The following is a 15,130-nucleotide window of genomic DNA, read 5'->3' on the forward strand; positions in this document are numbered from 1 at the left end:
ATTTGTACAGTGTGCAGTGCAAGAGGGTGATGTCTGTCTGTACACATTGCCATAATGAATACCTGGGTGCTTCTTAGAGACTCAGTCACTATTTAACTAGATGATGACTGGTAAAGTAGTGCTAGTGTTCAGCTTAGATTGAAATCATAATCCCTTGTAAAATGTTTCGATGCAAGATCAGTCATAGGGACTGCAACTGGGTAATTCTTTACCTTATTTACTTGACTTCTTTCATTTCAAATAGCTTTGGTTATTTTCTTAAGCCCTATCTGTTCTTACTTCTCTTATTTAAGAGAAGTAAGTCCTTTCATTGATTTTTTTCCTTCAGAGATCTGGAAAAACTAGTGAACTCTGCTTTCCATTGAGGAGAACTGACTTTGGCATCCATGTGCAGGTCCTGATCCAACTAAAAGTGTATTTCCTGAATCAGGGGTAAGTTGCACTTAGAACGAGACAAATGCCTTTTTGGTTTGAAGTTTTAAATGTCAGAGTAATTTTACCTCAGAAACCCTTATGCTTAAAAAAGAAAAAGATAATTTTATTTTCCAAAGACCTCTGGGAACTTCTGAGTAGATCTAAAGTGCAGATTTCTTTGGTTAGTTCAATCATTGTGAACATTTTAGCTTTCATTTGGCAGTGTGGAAGAATGTGTCACTTAGCCTTTTTTCCTTTTTAGCCTTAGGGAGCAATAATGTAATATACTGTACATCTTGAGGTTATGTCTTGCCTGTCAGAATTTTTTCTAGATCATTAGTTTGCCTGATGCAAGATGGGGTCAAACCACATATAAATGAAAAGTGTCTCAGTTTTCAGCTGCAGTAATAAAGCTAATATTCAATAGAAAAGAAATTTGCTAAATCAAGCTAGATTCTTAATATTTTTGTAGCTTCTTGGTGATGATTTCTGAATGAAGAGAAGCCTTTTTAAAAGCACTTTGCGTAAAAGAAAATTCTAATTTCGTTTGACACATGGAAAAATCTTGGCCATTGTGCCCTCAGCTGTTTGAAGTGAATGTTTTTGTTTCATGTAGGTGCAGCAATGCAACCTGTGATGGAGCTAACACTTCCCCGTACACAATAGCTACATTTGTGGACAAATAGTCACCAACAAATTTTAATTATAGTTTTTCTATTTCTAGTGATACACTATATTGTTACTAGTCTTGACATCGAACTATAAAAAATAAGGCTGTAAAAGTCACAGTAATTTATACAACTCTGCGAGTTGTTCCTAGAACTATTATAAGATCCATTGTAATTTATCTAGGAGAATATAAATTCAACCCAATGCTCCACAACTTCCTTGGGGACCAGATTCAGTAGAAGACAGGGAATATGTAAGAAGTTTGCCTTTCCCACAGAGGGAATTTGGCAGGGAGAGAACTGCAGTGGCTCTGCCTGTTTTCTGTTGAGCTAGTTCTGTCTCAGTAATGAATTGTGTGATTACTGACTCCTGTGTGTTGTCAGAAATGCAAAATGAGTAAGAATAGGATGCTTCTTACCTGTTCTCTCTGCCTTACAGAATAGGCAGACTATTTGCAGGCAGAGACAAAAGGGTGTTGATTTTATGAGGGGTAGGTGATCTGAGCTTTGTTTCTCTGGACACGTCTGTATGGTGGTGCTGGCTTGCAACTCAGGTCAGTGTGCCCTCCTCATCCATACTGCTGATGTGCCAGCATACATACTAATTAGTGTGCAGGCAGTGAGTTGCATTGGAGGACACTTCAAGTAAGAGATTCAATAGTTCAATGCTTTTAGAAAGCTAATAAAACAACTTCTGCAGGTGTTAAAGCAAATTAGTGTGAATTCCAGATGCCTAGCAAACATCAAACAGAAAAGAGCAGTAACAGAAAAAAACCCCTTTTCTGATCTTTGTATTGTGCATGTTTTTCTGACTGAAAGGATATTTCACAAGTCCAGATTAGTACATGTACATGACTCATTATTTTTATGAGAAAATATGAATAAAACCAATTGACCTCAGTGTACTGAAATGTCTGACTTAAAGATGAAGCAGACTGGGTTTGCATGCTTTATTTGCAAATAGACCATTTGAAATTTCAATGACACTTTTCTGGTCTTCATTCCTATAAATGTTTTCTTAGAATATTTTGGCAGCTCTTCAGGTTATGTCTTGGTTTAACCACTAATGAACCAAGTATCATGAATTGCTTGCTCACTTCCCCACCTTTGGGTTGGGGGAGAGAACCAGAAGGGTAAAATGTGGAAAACTCATGAGTTGAGATAAAGACAGTTTAGCAGGGAAAAAACCAAACTGCGCACTCAAGCAAAGCAAAGGAATTCAACTCAAAGCTTCCCATGGGCAGGCATGTTCAGCCATCTCCAGGAGAGCAGGGTCTCGTCACAAATAAGGATTATGTGGGAAGACAAACTCAAAATATTCCCCACTTCTGCCTTCTTTCCCCTACTTTATGTACTGAGCATGATGCCATGTGGTCTGGAATATCCCTTCAGTCAGTTGGGGTCACTTGTCCTGGCTGTGTCTCCTCCCAGCCTCCCATGCACCCCCAAATTTCTTGCCATTGTGGCAGTGCAAAAAGCAGAAAAGGCCTTGGCTCTGTGTGAGCCCTGCTCAGCAATAACAAAAACATCTCTCCATTATCAACCCTGTGTTCAGCACAAATTCACGCCAGCCCCATACTAGCTACTGTGAAGAAAATTAACTCTACCCCATATGAAACTAACACAGTGCCTTCCATATGATGATCTTTCCCATTTTTTTTGATCTTGTCCAATTTTTTTGGAAACTGCAATCATTAAACTTTTTTAAACAAATTGCCTAGGTATCCTGAACACATTTGAGAACCAAGTCTGTAAGGTCATCTTTTTCCGTGTTCCTTGGGATTTTTCTTTTCTAGTGCCATTTCTTCAGCCAAGAAGACCATAAAAACTTTTCAGGATACATTTATAATTTCAAGTATTGGAATACTCTGTTATTCAGTGTGTTCTGTCTCTGAAGGTGGTCAATGCTTGTGAAAACATAAAGGCAGAGAGAAATGTAGTGATACTTCCTCAATATATTTTTCCAGCATAGCCTTTCTGGCCTAGAAGAAGCATGAATTTGAGCTTTTTGCCTCCACTTAAGCTTTTCTCCCAGTGTATTTGTCCAATTACATTTTGGATTTTAATATGCCCCAACTATCCACAACATTTTGCAGCAGTGAATTCCTGGGAGAGGAAAGAGACCATAAAACTTGTCCCGGACACATGGATTAGCAGTCATTAATCCCAAACAAAAGACAATGCCTCTCTCTAGTCTATGGTTAGACCTTTAAAATTTCTTTCTGAGTAGGATTAGAGCCTCTTTCCTGGCACATCCAATGCATTTAAGGAGCAGATTGAATCAATGTATTGATTTCAATAAAAATATTTTTTTAGGCTATAAATTCTACCTATATATGACATAAAATAAGATAAAAGAAACTGGGCACCAGCTATGTATGAGCTAAATTCCCCTTGCAAATCTAGCCTAAAAGCTTGAGTAAGACATTTTGACCTACAGAATGTAACGTCTCTTCAGGCATATTGCAGATCTTCATAATTACTCTTGCTTGTGTTAAGAAAGACATTTACCTTCTGAACCCTCTTTTTCTTATGTTTTTTAAGTGATGATTTTTCTCCTGAACTTGTATCAGCTGTCTTTGTGTATTGTTTAGCAGTGTTTTAAAAAAATAGAATAGACTATTCTTCTCTACTTTCTTGTTGAGAGCACCACAAAACCCCACCATATCAATATGTAATTTCATTATGATTCTCTATCATGAAAACTGCTATTGAGACAAAAGGGAACATTTGAACAACTCAGAAATAAAATCAACACTGACGAACAAAGGCAGAGAGTTGCTTCTGTACATGAAGAAAGTAAAAACCTGATAAGGATAAGATAGAGGCCAGTAAAGTAATGAATTACTACAAAAAGATGTGAATATTCCCTATTCCACATAATAAAGAGCCCTAAGGGCATCAAATTAAACTACAAAGTGTCAGGTTCTAAAAGTTGGGGGAGTTAATTGTTTCTTAGAGGTACTTTACCACCTACATAGCAGACTCGTGTCTTTGTATTTTGACTCTGGGAGAGGTTAAGAAACAAATTAATGGCTATGAATTGGGATAGCATCATTTCTGATCAGACAGACTTTTGCATTCAAGAATTGTAAAAGAAGCAGCAATGAAGTGAGGGTTTGGATGCATTTAAGTGTAGTAGCCAAACTGTTGAAGCAGCTTTAGGCAAGATCCTGAAACCAGTTACATTTGTTCAAGATCAGCTTTTCCTCCCTTAAATGAAGGAAGTTAAACACTCTTTTCTAAAATTCTTTAAATGAAGGAAGTTATGTCCCTGGGGACATTACCACTAGTATCTAAACTATATAACAAAGTGATTCTTTTGAGTTTGGCCTTTATATGCTTTGTGCATTCATTTAACTGCTTACAGTTAAATGCTACAGTGAGTAGCAGGTTTTCCATTGACTCATTTGCTTTTAGACCTTCCAGCCGTGAACTTACAGAGTTGCAATCTGCAACTGAAAGGTAACCATAACCACCTAGAAAATGTAGAGCGTGTCTTAGATACACAAAATCTTGGAGTCATTGTAGTGCCTTGTCTTTAGGCAGAAGCTAAGCCAGTTTAAATGTAGGCACTGCAGGTTTTAACACAATCCCATGCTGCAAACTACTGCTGCAGAAGCCAGAAGTTTCTGGTGGTGCAGGAACTTCTTGCTGCAATTGTTATATCAATAAATTATTTTTATGGAAAGAAATGATAGTGTGTGTGCAAGCTGGTAAATTTTGCTTCCCTCTTGCAGGGATGGTGGTCTGGTCCTGTGTTTGCTGCCAGGACTGGCTTTATGTCAGCTTCCTGTGTGTTGGACAGTCTTCCTCGTTTTGCATGGGAAAAAGAAAAAGCAATGTGATAAGCTGCTGCTTTTTCCAATTTGATTTTGTGTGAATGCATTTATTTACTATGATTCAAAACCAGTAATATAGAAAGTAGATGCTATAAATCCTGTGCTCAGTTTTGTTTTGTTAAAGGTTAGGTCTGTGTATTCCTGTACTTTATAAATCTCCATGTATAATCACAGTGACATAGAAATACATTATTTTTAATGAAAGAGGAAACTGTGAAAAAGAGCCAAGACAAGATCTGTGCACCTAGAAGCACTAACTTCAGCAACTTCTCAAAGTTAAAAGTTCCCAATGGCATTAACATTTCTAATCTAGCGTTAATGTTCTTGCTCAACATGGGTTTTGGGTTTCAGCTGATATTTTCTGGTGCTCACTTTCCAAAATGAGTCATCTTTGGGGATTGAAAGACAATTTCTTTGTTTTCAAGGAGGCATCTAAATATCTCAAAAACAATTTTACAGACAGAATAGATCTATTGATAGATGGCTATGGAACAGCAGTTTCATTTTCTCTACTGTATGTTTTTTACTTTTTGCAACTGCAGAGAAGATGCTGGTCTGCTCCAAAATAACTTTATTTTTAACAATCTTAAAACATACTAATGGTAAACAAGCAGCTGTGTTCTTTAGAACTCTCTAATTAGCTTAAGCTTTACTGTGCTTAAAAGTTGCATGTTTATCTAGTCTGCAGAAAGCCCCTTATCTCTCCTTGTCTTCCAAGAAAAAAGTGTGTCTGCTGGAGCGGGTAGTGGCAACATCTGCTGCTTCAGCTAGATATAAAAGTGGGAAAGATCCATGAACTATGGAGTCTGCTTTACTCTCGGGTTGATTACATCATCCTGTAAATCAGAAGTCCTTTAAGGGCCTTTAGCAAATGCTGTACAATCTAGTTGTCTCTTTGCCTGAAAACGCTTCTCTTTTGTTTGGGAAGGTGTAAGGAGAAAGTTGCCAGCATGCATATGCCTGAGAAGCATGTGTCTGTCTTGAGAAGCATGAGTCTGTTAACTTCTAGGGACTAAAGCTGTGGTGAAATAGTAAAGAACAATACTCTCTCAAGCATACTGAGAGGGCTCTGTAGAATAAACTGGTTGTCTTTCTTTAGATATGTAGGTGTACTACAGAAGTATATGTAATAGGTTAAAAATACTCTGTTGGAAGGCTCTACATTTCGATATGACTCTAGATAATGTCATATGGGGGATGACATTTGGAGTCACTGTAATGCCTTTGATTTAGGCTGCCTTTGATCTCATTGGCTCTGGGTTTTTTCATAGCCAAAGACAATAATATCCTAATACCTTTTTCAGCTGCATTTATTCTCTAAACATTGTCTTTCCTCGTCTTTCCTTTTCCATATTCTTTCACATATACTGAATTTTTTGTCTTACAATTTGGAAAGCAGGAAGTTCTCCCTGCTGAAAGAATCCCTTATATGATGGTGAATACAGTGCTAGTAGTAAAATGCAAAACTTTCACCAATTCTTGTTTTAGTAAGCTAAGTCCCTTTTTTATAACTTCTATAGTGGAGTGTTTTTATATTGAGTTGGAATCAAACCCCAGCAGTTGATGGTGAATACAATTGATACAGTAACCTAAAATGTCTTAAAATGTTACATTAATTAAAACATTAAATTATTTTAAACTTCTGTTTTGTACTCTTGCTTTTGGGTGGCAGTAACTTACCTACTGAAGTCTAATATAAGGCTGGAAGTTAAGAGGGGCTTGTGGATCAGTGCTAGAATCTCTCCCATTGAAGTGTAAATTTAAAAATAATTGGTAGTTCTTTTTCTTAGTAATAGACAGAAATGTGTATGCATCATCTGTTACATTCCAAATTTTCCTACTGATTTTATTTATAGTTCAGGTTTCCCTGCTTCTGTAGAGCATAGCAATGTATTTAGTTAACATCAGAACTTCTGCAGATCTTGTGGGTGCTTTCATCTGGGATTTTGGTCAAGATCCACCTGTCTTCCAAAAGCTGCTGGGAGTCATGTTTGTTAAGGTACTGCTTTGTTTTCTAGGCGCTATCAGATATTAGAGATCGGGAAATAGTAAGATGTTGCATGAAGAAGAACTCCAAATCAGAAGTGACTACTTGTCTGGGGATGACAGGTGCTTTCTCATATCTGAGAGAGTTCAGCATGCTCTCTAGCTCCCATTACTGTAGGGAAAGGATTGCCTCTCTTCTGCTTGTGCATTTTTAATCTTTTTAGACATCTAGAATCCAGATGGACTCCAGGAAAAAGCCTTTTCTCCATTACTGGTCTTTGAGCATCAGATGCTTGCCAATCCTTTCTGTGAAGAAATTTTTTTAATGTAAACATACCTGGTGGTTTTTGAGGCTTTTTTTCTCTCATTCTGTCATCTCCTTCTTCTGAGGAGAAGAGAATGACCCCCATATCACTATGACCTCCTCTCAGGCAGTGGTAGAGAGGGGTAAGGTCTCCTCTGAGTCTCCTTTTCTCAAGAATGAACACCCACAAACTCTCTCAGCTGACTTGTGCTCCAGATCCTTTACCAGCTCTGTTGCACTTCTCTGGACTTGTTTCAGCACCTCAGTGTTTTTCTTGTAGTGAAGGGCTCAAAGGACATTCAACACATCATGGATCCAGGCTTGGATCTTAAGTTCTTATGGAAAACAAATGTTTATGTCCTCCAGAGTCAGCGCTGCTCTTGCTGCGTGGATGTACAAGACAGTTTTTGAACTGCTATAGTGTACATAGCATGATGTTTGTTTCCAGGTGAACTTCACATTCTGGTTGCCTTTGCATCTGCTGTTTTAGCATCTGACCGGTGAACAGTGTGATTTAGACAAAGAGGAAAACATCCTAATCAATTTTCAGAGGTTTAAACACTCTCCTCTTTTAGTCTTAAATCATATATTCCTGTGAATACCAACTGAAACTGCATTTATTGTCTATGTATATAATAGCAACCCATTCCTTATACTAGATGAGATGATGTAGACCTGCAAATCTGTGCCCTTCCATGGCTTGTTTCTCTTAATGTCTGAATTTACAGAGATTGGTAGTGTGGCTAAGAATACTCACAAAGAAACCACGGGCTGGATATTGGAAACAAGGAGAGTGAGGCACTTTTTCCCTTACAGTTTGTCATGTGAGGGGTACGTGTTTCTGTGGGGTAAAATGCTGTTCACTGGAGGCGTTCAGTACCTATCCCCAGGCTGTTCATCTCTACCTCTCCTAGGTTGCAGTCTTCACCACATTTTTACTAGGGCTTTGTAGTTTCGATATTCAGGCTTTAGGAACTGGAATGACTCATGACACTGTAGGGGGAATAAGACCAAAGGGTTTGAGAGAGTGTAAAACTTTCTTTGTATTTAAATATGTATTCTATAATAATAGAATATTCTATTATTATAGAATTATTTAATATGTATTCTATGTATATAAATGTCTTTGTATTCATAAACGAAGGACATCATTTTTGAAGCTGGAGAAACAGGTGAGTGGGAAATGACTGGCTTCTTCAGCAAGATGAGAGGCCATACCAGCATGACTGAAAAAATCATCCAGGAAAGAGATCCCATCTCAAATGACCTTTATTTGGCATGTCATTTACCACTGTGATTGTGACATGAAGTAATTTTTTCATGCCAATGGACATACGAAAACTTGTTCTCAATAGAAAACTGTAGTGCCTTGTACTAAGACACAAAGTCATACCAAGAAGAAACTGGGCAAAAGGAAAAGACATCCCAAAATGGTGGAGAGAACTTGGGAATTTCCTAACAGGTTTCTTTAGCTTACTATGTCACACCAGAGAAATTTCTGGTTTGTCTTTAAGGACTGCTAAAGACTCAGTGCAGTGAGTGAATGGACTAATGTATGGATGGGCCTGTTATGCCTGTCATGAATATTTAGGATTTAAAATGATAAAAACAGAATGGGTTCAAGAACAAATTAAACATGTGAATGGCATACTACTGGATCTCACTTGTGCTTGTGAACACTTTATAGCTAATTCAGCTAATTTTAACTAATTATGGAAAGAGAGTTGTAATAATGACTGTAAACCAACATCTGTCTGGTAGCTAATGTCTTTTTGCCTTAATTTTAGGAGTTCTTTTATTGCTATGTTACCTTGGCAGATAGAAAACTGATCTTGCTGAGGTTTACCTTGAGTTATCTCATGATGTGTGGCAACCTTTGACTGTCTTTGGAGTAATATTTTAATACTACTTTAATACTGAGATCACTGAATTAATGTAGACTTAGGCAGTGGAACTATAGACCATGCAGATACCTCAAGGGACATTTAATATTTGACTATATCTAATTATTAATTTTAGTCATTTCTTTAAGGTCTGCCACAAGAGACATGGACTTGGTCTCTGCCTTTAGGTGCTTGTTTCTGGAAGGATAAAGGTCAGCTGAATATAAGTGAAGAGATACAAAGGATAATGATAACTTAAGGCATTTAACATATATTTTAGAATGAGTACCACTCATTGTTCTTTGAATTTCTGTAAGTTTTCCTTTGCACTAAAACACGATATGTCACGTGAGTGAAATCCAGGTTTCTAATGTAATCTTTGTTACAAAATATGACTTTTTCTTGTTGGTGTTCATAATAGTCTTTTTATATATGTTAGACAAGCAAGTGCATACATGCTGGCTTTTCTAGATACTATTTTCTAGAACAAGGTTTAGTATGGTAATTGTGTGGAGAGCATTGATTAATTGATTTATACAGATAAATATCAAACCACAACTACTTTTGATACAAAATATGTCATTGTGGAAAAGCTACCTATTTTTATATTTTTATAAATATATATACCTGTTTTTATACCTATTGCCCTAAAAGGGCAAAATTGTGAAGATTGAACAAATTTGTGAAATTCTAAATTGCATCACCAACAGTACTCTTTTCCCTTTGCAGATAAATTATGTGATGGAGAACTTTCTTCCAATAAAGATGTATGTATAATCCAGCTTTTGAATAGCATTAAATGTTTTTCTTTTCTGAACTTCAAGTTACGAACTAGATTTCTTTCAATAAATAGTTTTACTGGGAAACTTAAAAGAGCATGATCCTCGAGCAGTGTAAAATAATTTAGCCTTTTAAGTTCTATGATAATACTGGCCATAGAGCATAATTCTGACAAACACAACTGTTCTACATGCAATCAATAAAACTAAACTTTAAAATTAAAATTATTCAGAAGAATACTTGTCTCTGAATGAAGTACAAAGAGTCAAGACTATTCTTTCTCCTCAGAAAGCCTCATATTAGTGGCGATAATACATTTTTATGATTATTCCTTAATTGTAAAATAAGTATAATTATAATTCGCAGCGGTTTCCTCATCATGCTGTGATAATAGAAACATTATATGAAGCATTGCACCTTCACAATCCAGTTGGGGATGTTTTAGGAATTTAGTATATAGGGATGATTACTGTAATGAATTAGAAAATGAAGGGGCTAAATTTTGCCCAGCAGGTTTTCCACTGAAAACACAAAGATCCACCTGTGAATCTAAGTAAGCTTTTGCCATTTTACCATTTTAGGAGATTAAGTAGCCAAACCATTGATGTGCTGTCAATACCTTTCTAGCTACCAATGCAAAGCACAACACCCTGAGGTCTGCTGTGGGGAAACAGACTCCAGCTCTGGAAGATATAATGTAATATACTGTGTAGAAGAAGAAAATATGGCTTTGTCCTTGTTTTTGATGGACAATATATTCAAGTGTTTTGACAGTTTATTATAAAATAGGGAAGGCTTATCAATCCATCCTTCATGTGTATGCCCAAGAATAGACTTCTTGCAGAGAAAGACATTGTGAGAGTCATTATGTGTATAGAATTCCTGGTCAGAACAAATTATCATGTCCAACTTGCATATTACAATTGCTGTAATGCGGTAATTTGAAAATCTTACAGGAACATTATTATCTGTTCTATTTTTTCAGCTCACATATTTTCCTCTGAAACAAGGTGGTCAAAACAACCAGAGAGTTACTTTTGAAACAGCTGTATTTCTTGAGTGGGATAATGGTGTAATGGGAAAGGCTATGTGCCTTTTGCATTTATACAGCAATGAGGTACACTTTCTCATGCGGGGTAACTAAAACATGAGGATTTCTTTCACCTTTCTCATCAAATTGTGGAAATTTTGAATGAAAAGGTAAGTAGAATCCTACTTTCTTGTAATCTTGAAATTAAAAAATGGGGAAAGACTTTTTGCAGCATTGTCTGAATAACATGACTCTTGAGGCACTATGTTGACTAGCTCATCAAAGAGATTTTCTTCTGTGTCCTTCCTTTGAAATTACTCATTCACCGTCGAATTTTAATGCAGAATGCAACTGAAGTTCAATGTGCAATCAAAGGAAAAACTGAGTTGTCGCTGACTTTGTGTATGGCAAAATTTGAGAATCTGTGACTTGAGAAGAAAATATTTGTCAGGCACAGAACTGTACTGTCCCAGTTTTCTCATACCAGTCCCAACCTAGTATTTTCAACAGCCCCCCCACTCTTTCTGGTGCACCCTCTATTACCAAATTAGGTTAGGACCTATTTGTTTCTACCCTTCCCTTTTCTCTTTCTCACCATCCTCTGTTCTCTTGCAAAGCATCCCTGTGCTTACTGACTACATTTATCACATGGCTGTGGAGCATAAGAGTTTGATATCCATTCCTGCAAGTGTGGTTGTATCAAGGAGAGAGGTCGAATCAGCCACTGTACCAAACATGAGAAAAACCCACCCCTGATATCAGTGAATGTATAAGAAACAGGAGCTGGAAGGCAGTTTTAAATATCCCTCCCCTATCTTTCAGGTAAGATATGTGACTTGGATTCCAGGGAGCCTATGAGCTGGAGATGAACTTAAAGCAACAACTTAGTCATTGTTCCCCATCTGGACTATTTTTAAAATAATCTTCCTTTAAAATTTTCAGCTAAGAGTGCTTTCATATCGGTTATTTCACACATTTCCAAAGCAGATGTTATAGCGTGTTAAAGTGTGAACTTGAGAAATGAAGCAGAAAATATGAAGTTGTTTGAGTGTCTGAAATAGTATTGGTTCAAGAACAAAAGTAATTTCTGACCACAACTATTAACGATTTTTCAAGGCAGTGATATTCCCTCTGTGACAAGAAATTCAGTAACCTCCTAGAAACAGCTCTCAAGACTTTCTACAAAATAACAGCAGAAACCTGAGGTTTCTGGCAAGATTTGTCATCAAAAGCATCTCTAGCACTCTCTTGGTAGCCACTGGAATAGAACTGCTGCTGGTATTTGTGAACTTGTGCTCCTTGAAATTTATGCTGCTAACGACACAACAGTATGCTGTGATCGTGATGATACATAAGTAGGAGTAAGTTGCCTTTATGGATTTGAGTGAAGTAGCTGATCAGGCCAGCATGTGTTTGGTTTTGAGTGATTTAGAATGCAGAGCTGTCTCAGAGATCTCTTTTCAATGCAAGATCCTGAAGGTATAAAAAGAAAAATACTGCTGAAAATAGCTTCAAATCAGTATCTGCTTCCTGTAAACTGAATATAGCAGATTTTTTTTTCCTGAAAAGGACTTAAGAATAAGTCCACAAAGTGTCAGATTTTTAAGTAGTGAACAAGAAAGGAAGGCCTTAAGAGCAAAGAAAGACAGTGACCGATGTAACACAGGTCCAAGCAGAGGAAGGAAGAATATGGTCCTGTACATGGCAGTCATAAGAGTACTCCTGCAGAAAGGAATGCTGGCTTATTTGGATGACAGATGAAGCAACATCATCATTCAAGAAGATCCTGCACAACATGGAACTAAACTTTCAGAAAAATAACTCTGCCTTTTGAATTGCTACAAAACTGAAATGGGATCATATTTCTGCAGCAACTTTATGAAGCTAAAGTTTCTTTCCACTGCTGTTACTGAATAAAAACTTGTGTGCTGACCAGGTGTCATAGAGTTACTTTACCTTTAAGAAAAGCTGAAGTTTCTGGGAACTGCCTGGAGTCTTTTCTCCTGACCAATTATCGGTCATTGCTGAGAATTGGCAGCAGTTTAGGCCATTGAAAAGTGGGATCAACTTGTGAACCCTACCTTAAAGTGTAAAACCATAGCTCTCTTGGTTCTCTTTGTTTCCTGGCTGTGAAGAGCTCGGAGCTCCGGCCTCCCGTTCCCAGCCCAGGCCATGGGGCCGGGCGGGGACAGGGCTGGGCCTGCCGCGTCTCCCGGCCGGGAGATGTGGGCCCTGCCCGGCTCTGGCCGGGCCGAGCCGATCTCTGGCTCGGCTGCAGGGTTTTTGCTGTAACTAAATTCACTAGAAACTGCTGAGTGAAGAAGGAGAGAGACTCTGGGCCTGCAGAGAGCTGGGGCGGCGACTACACTCTCCAGAGCAGCCTTGAGGAACTCTCCATCGCAGACGGCTCCAGTTCCTGCACCGGCCGAGGCCACAGAACTACCTACAACAGCCTGGGCAAGATTTTAACTCTTTCATTACCCAGATGAGACTTGCGGATTAATCTTTTTATCCAGAGAGAAAAAAAGAGAGTGATCAACATGAAAAGAGACTTTATAAACTACCAGTGACAGGAAGGAAAAGAAGCTTCAGAAAAGGTAGAGAATTAAGAAGATGCTTTAATTTAGCTGAAATATCTTTCTGTTAAAACTATGGAGATGGACAATGAAGTCCTGAAAAAAACTCCTTTAATTCATGATAAGTATCTAGGGAGGAATAAAGTGTTCAAAGTGTAAACTTGAGTAATTATGGTATAGTGAAGTGCTGGCAGATTTGAAGCCTTGAGAGGCAATGAGAAAACTGTTGTCTAGTGAAGCTCACAGAAACAGATGAAGAATACTCTTTTTGCCTTTGAATACTCATCCTTAAAAATGCTATCCCTAGACTCGTGGCCCATAATACACACCTCAGAGTAAAAATGGGAGGGGTGGGCTCTGATAACAGCAGCTCTGGGCAGCTGACATCAGGGCAATGGAAAACTATAACAAAAATAGTTTTCGTGTGAGAAACTCCATAAATTAACATGAAGAAACTTCTGTTTCTCTACAAAGACTGGTGAAAAGACTGTGGCAAGAATTGGGACTGTTTTGACCACCTAAGTTCCAAAGTTTTTGTCTCTGTTGTTGTGTGAACAAAATAGTGAGTAGATAGGGAATGAAAAGGTTTTTCTGGAAGTTTATTCCTGGTGTTCTTATTTTTGTAGTTTGTCAATAAACTTTCTTTATTCATTTTAAGTTTTATGCCTGTTTTGCTCTTGTTCTAATCCATATCTCACAGCAAGAAATAAGTAATTTTCTTAGTTATTGGTTTTAAACCACGACACCAGAGTTTCCTGGTTTTGATGAATGGAACTCCAGCATGATTTTCTGATAACTAGAAGGGGAATATCAGCATTGCTGTCTCCTGTGGGACATTCTTCTGTGGAGGACTAATTTGTTCACTCTCTCTTCCATTGCCTAGCTGCCAAATGCACCCAGAAGTCAACATTCGTTAAATGCTCTCCTAATACCATTTTCTTACGTACAAGACTTGCAATTGCTGGTGTAATGTTTGGGCACAGGGATTGTTCATCTATGAAAAAGAAGGGAAGCAGTCACCAGGGAATCTTCCCATTAAGACCTACTTCTCTTCACTAACATGAGGAACCTTAAATAAATGAATGGATTTTCTCCCCCAGAAGGCCATGAATAGAATTACTTTAGACAATTTGACTAGGAAAATGGGCACAAAGATGTTCAGGTTTTTATTAGGTGTAACTTTGCTGTTCCTATGAAGAGAAAACCAGAATGGAGTATGTTTTCCCAAGTGCTGTGGTAGTTCTTAATTCCATCCAGTATTTGGTACTGGGGAGGTTTTAAAATCACAGTTGCACTTTTTCTGCCCTCTTCTTAGATCACTAGTAGTGAAGCTGTAGAGAGCATCCTGATTTCAGTTCTTCCCCTTGCATGCCACAATCAGTATGAGTACACTGCAGCTGTAGTGTATATAGTCTGTATTGAAGACTATAAAAGGTTACAGTTATAAAATGAAATTTTACAGAACCTCTAAACATATAATGCCTTAATAGAAATCCTGTCTTTTGTCACAGAAGAGCAAAATCTCTGATACAGCTACAAAAAGTTTAATGAGTATTGTTAGAAAGATTCACAGGCTGTTGTTAGGTAGTTTGATTATTTTGGCATTATTATTTATGACATGAGTAAGTGCACTTCAAATGATTTGAA

The 15,130-nt window shown here is 37.6% G+C and overlaps 1 long non-coding RNA gene across 2 annotated transcripts; it reads left to right on the forward strand.

Moving 5' to 3' along the window:
- The first annotated feature begins 333 nt into the window (after window positions 1-333).
- LOC117243729 lies at window positions 334-12,917 on the forward strand. Of its 2 annotated transcripts, XR_004495574.1 has the most exons (4): window positions 334-432; window positions 9,827-9,864; window positions 10,863-11,077; window positions 11,525-12,917. It is a non-coding gene; the product is annotated as an uncharacterized LOC117243729 (long non-coding RNA). The 2 variants fall into 2 exon arrangements; XR_004495573.1 differs by having other exon boundaries at window positions 10,863-12,917.
- The last annotated feature ends 2,213 nt before the right edge of the window (window positions 12,918-15,130 follow it).

This window comes from Parus major, chromosome Z (assembly GCF_001522545.3).
Source record: "Parus major isolate Abel chromosome Z, Parus_major1.1, whole genome shotgun sequence".
Lineage (NCBI taxonomy): Eukaryota > Metazoa > Chordata > Aves > Passeriformes > Paridae > Parus > Parus major.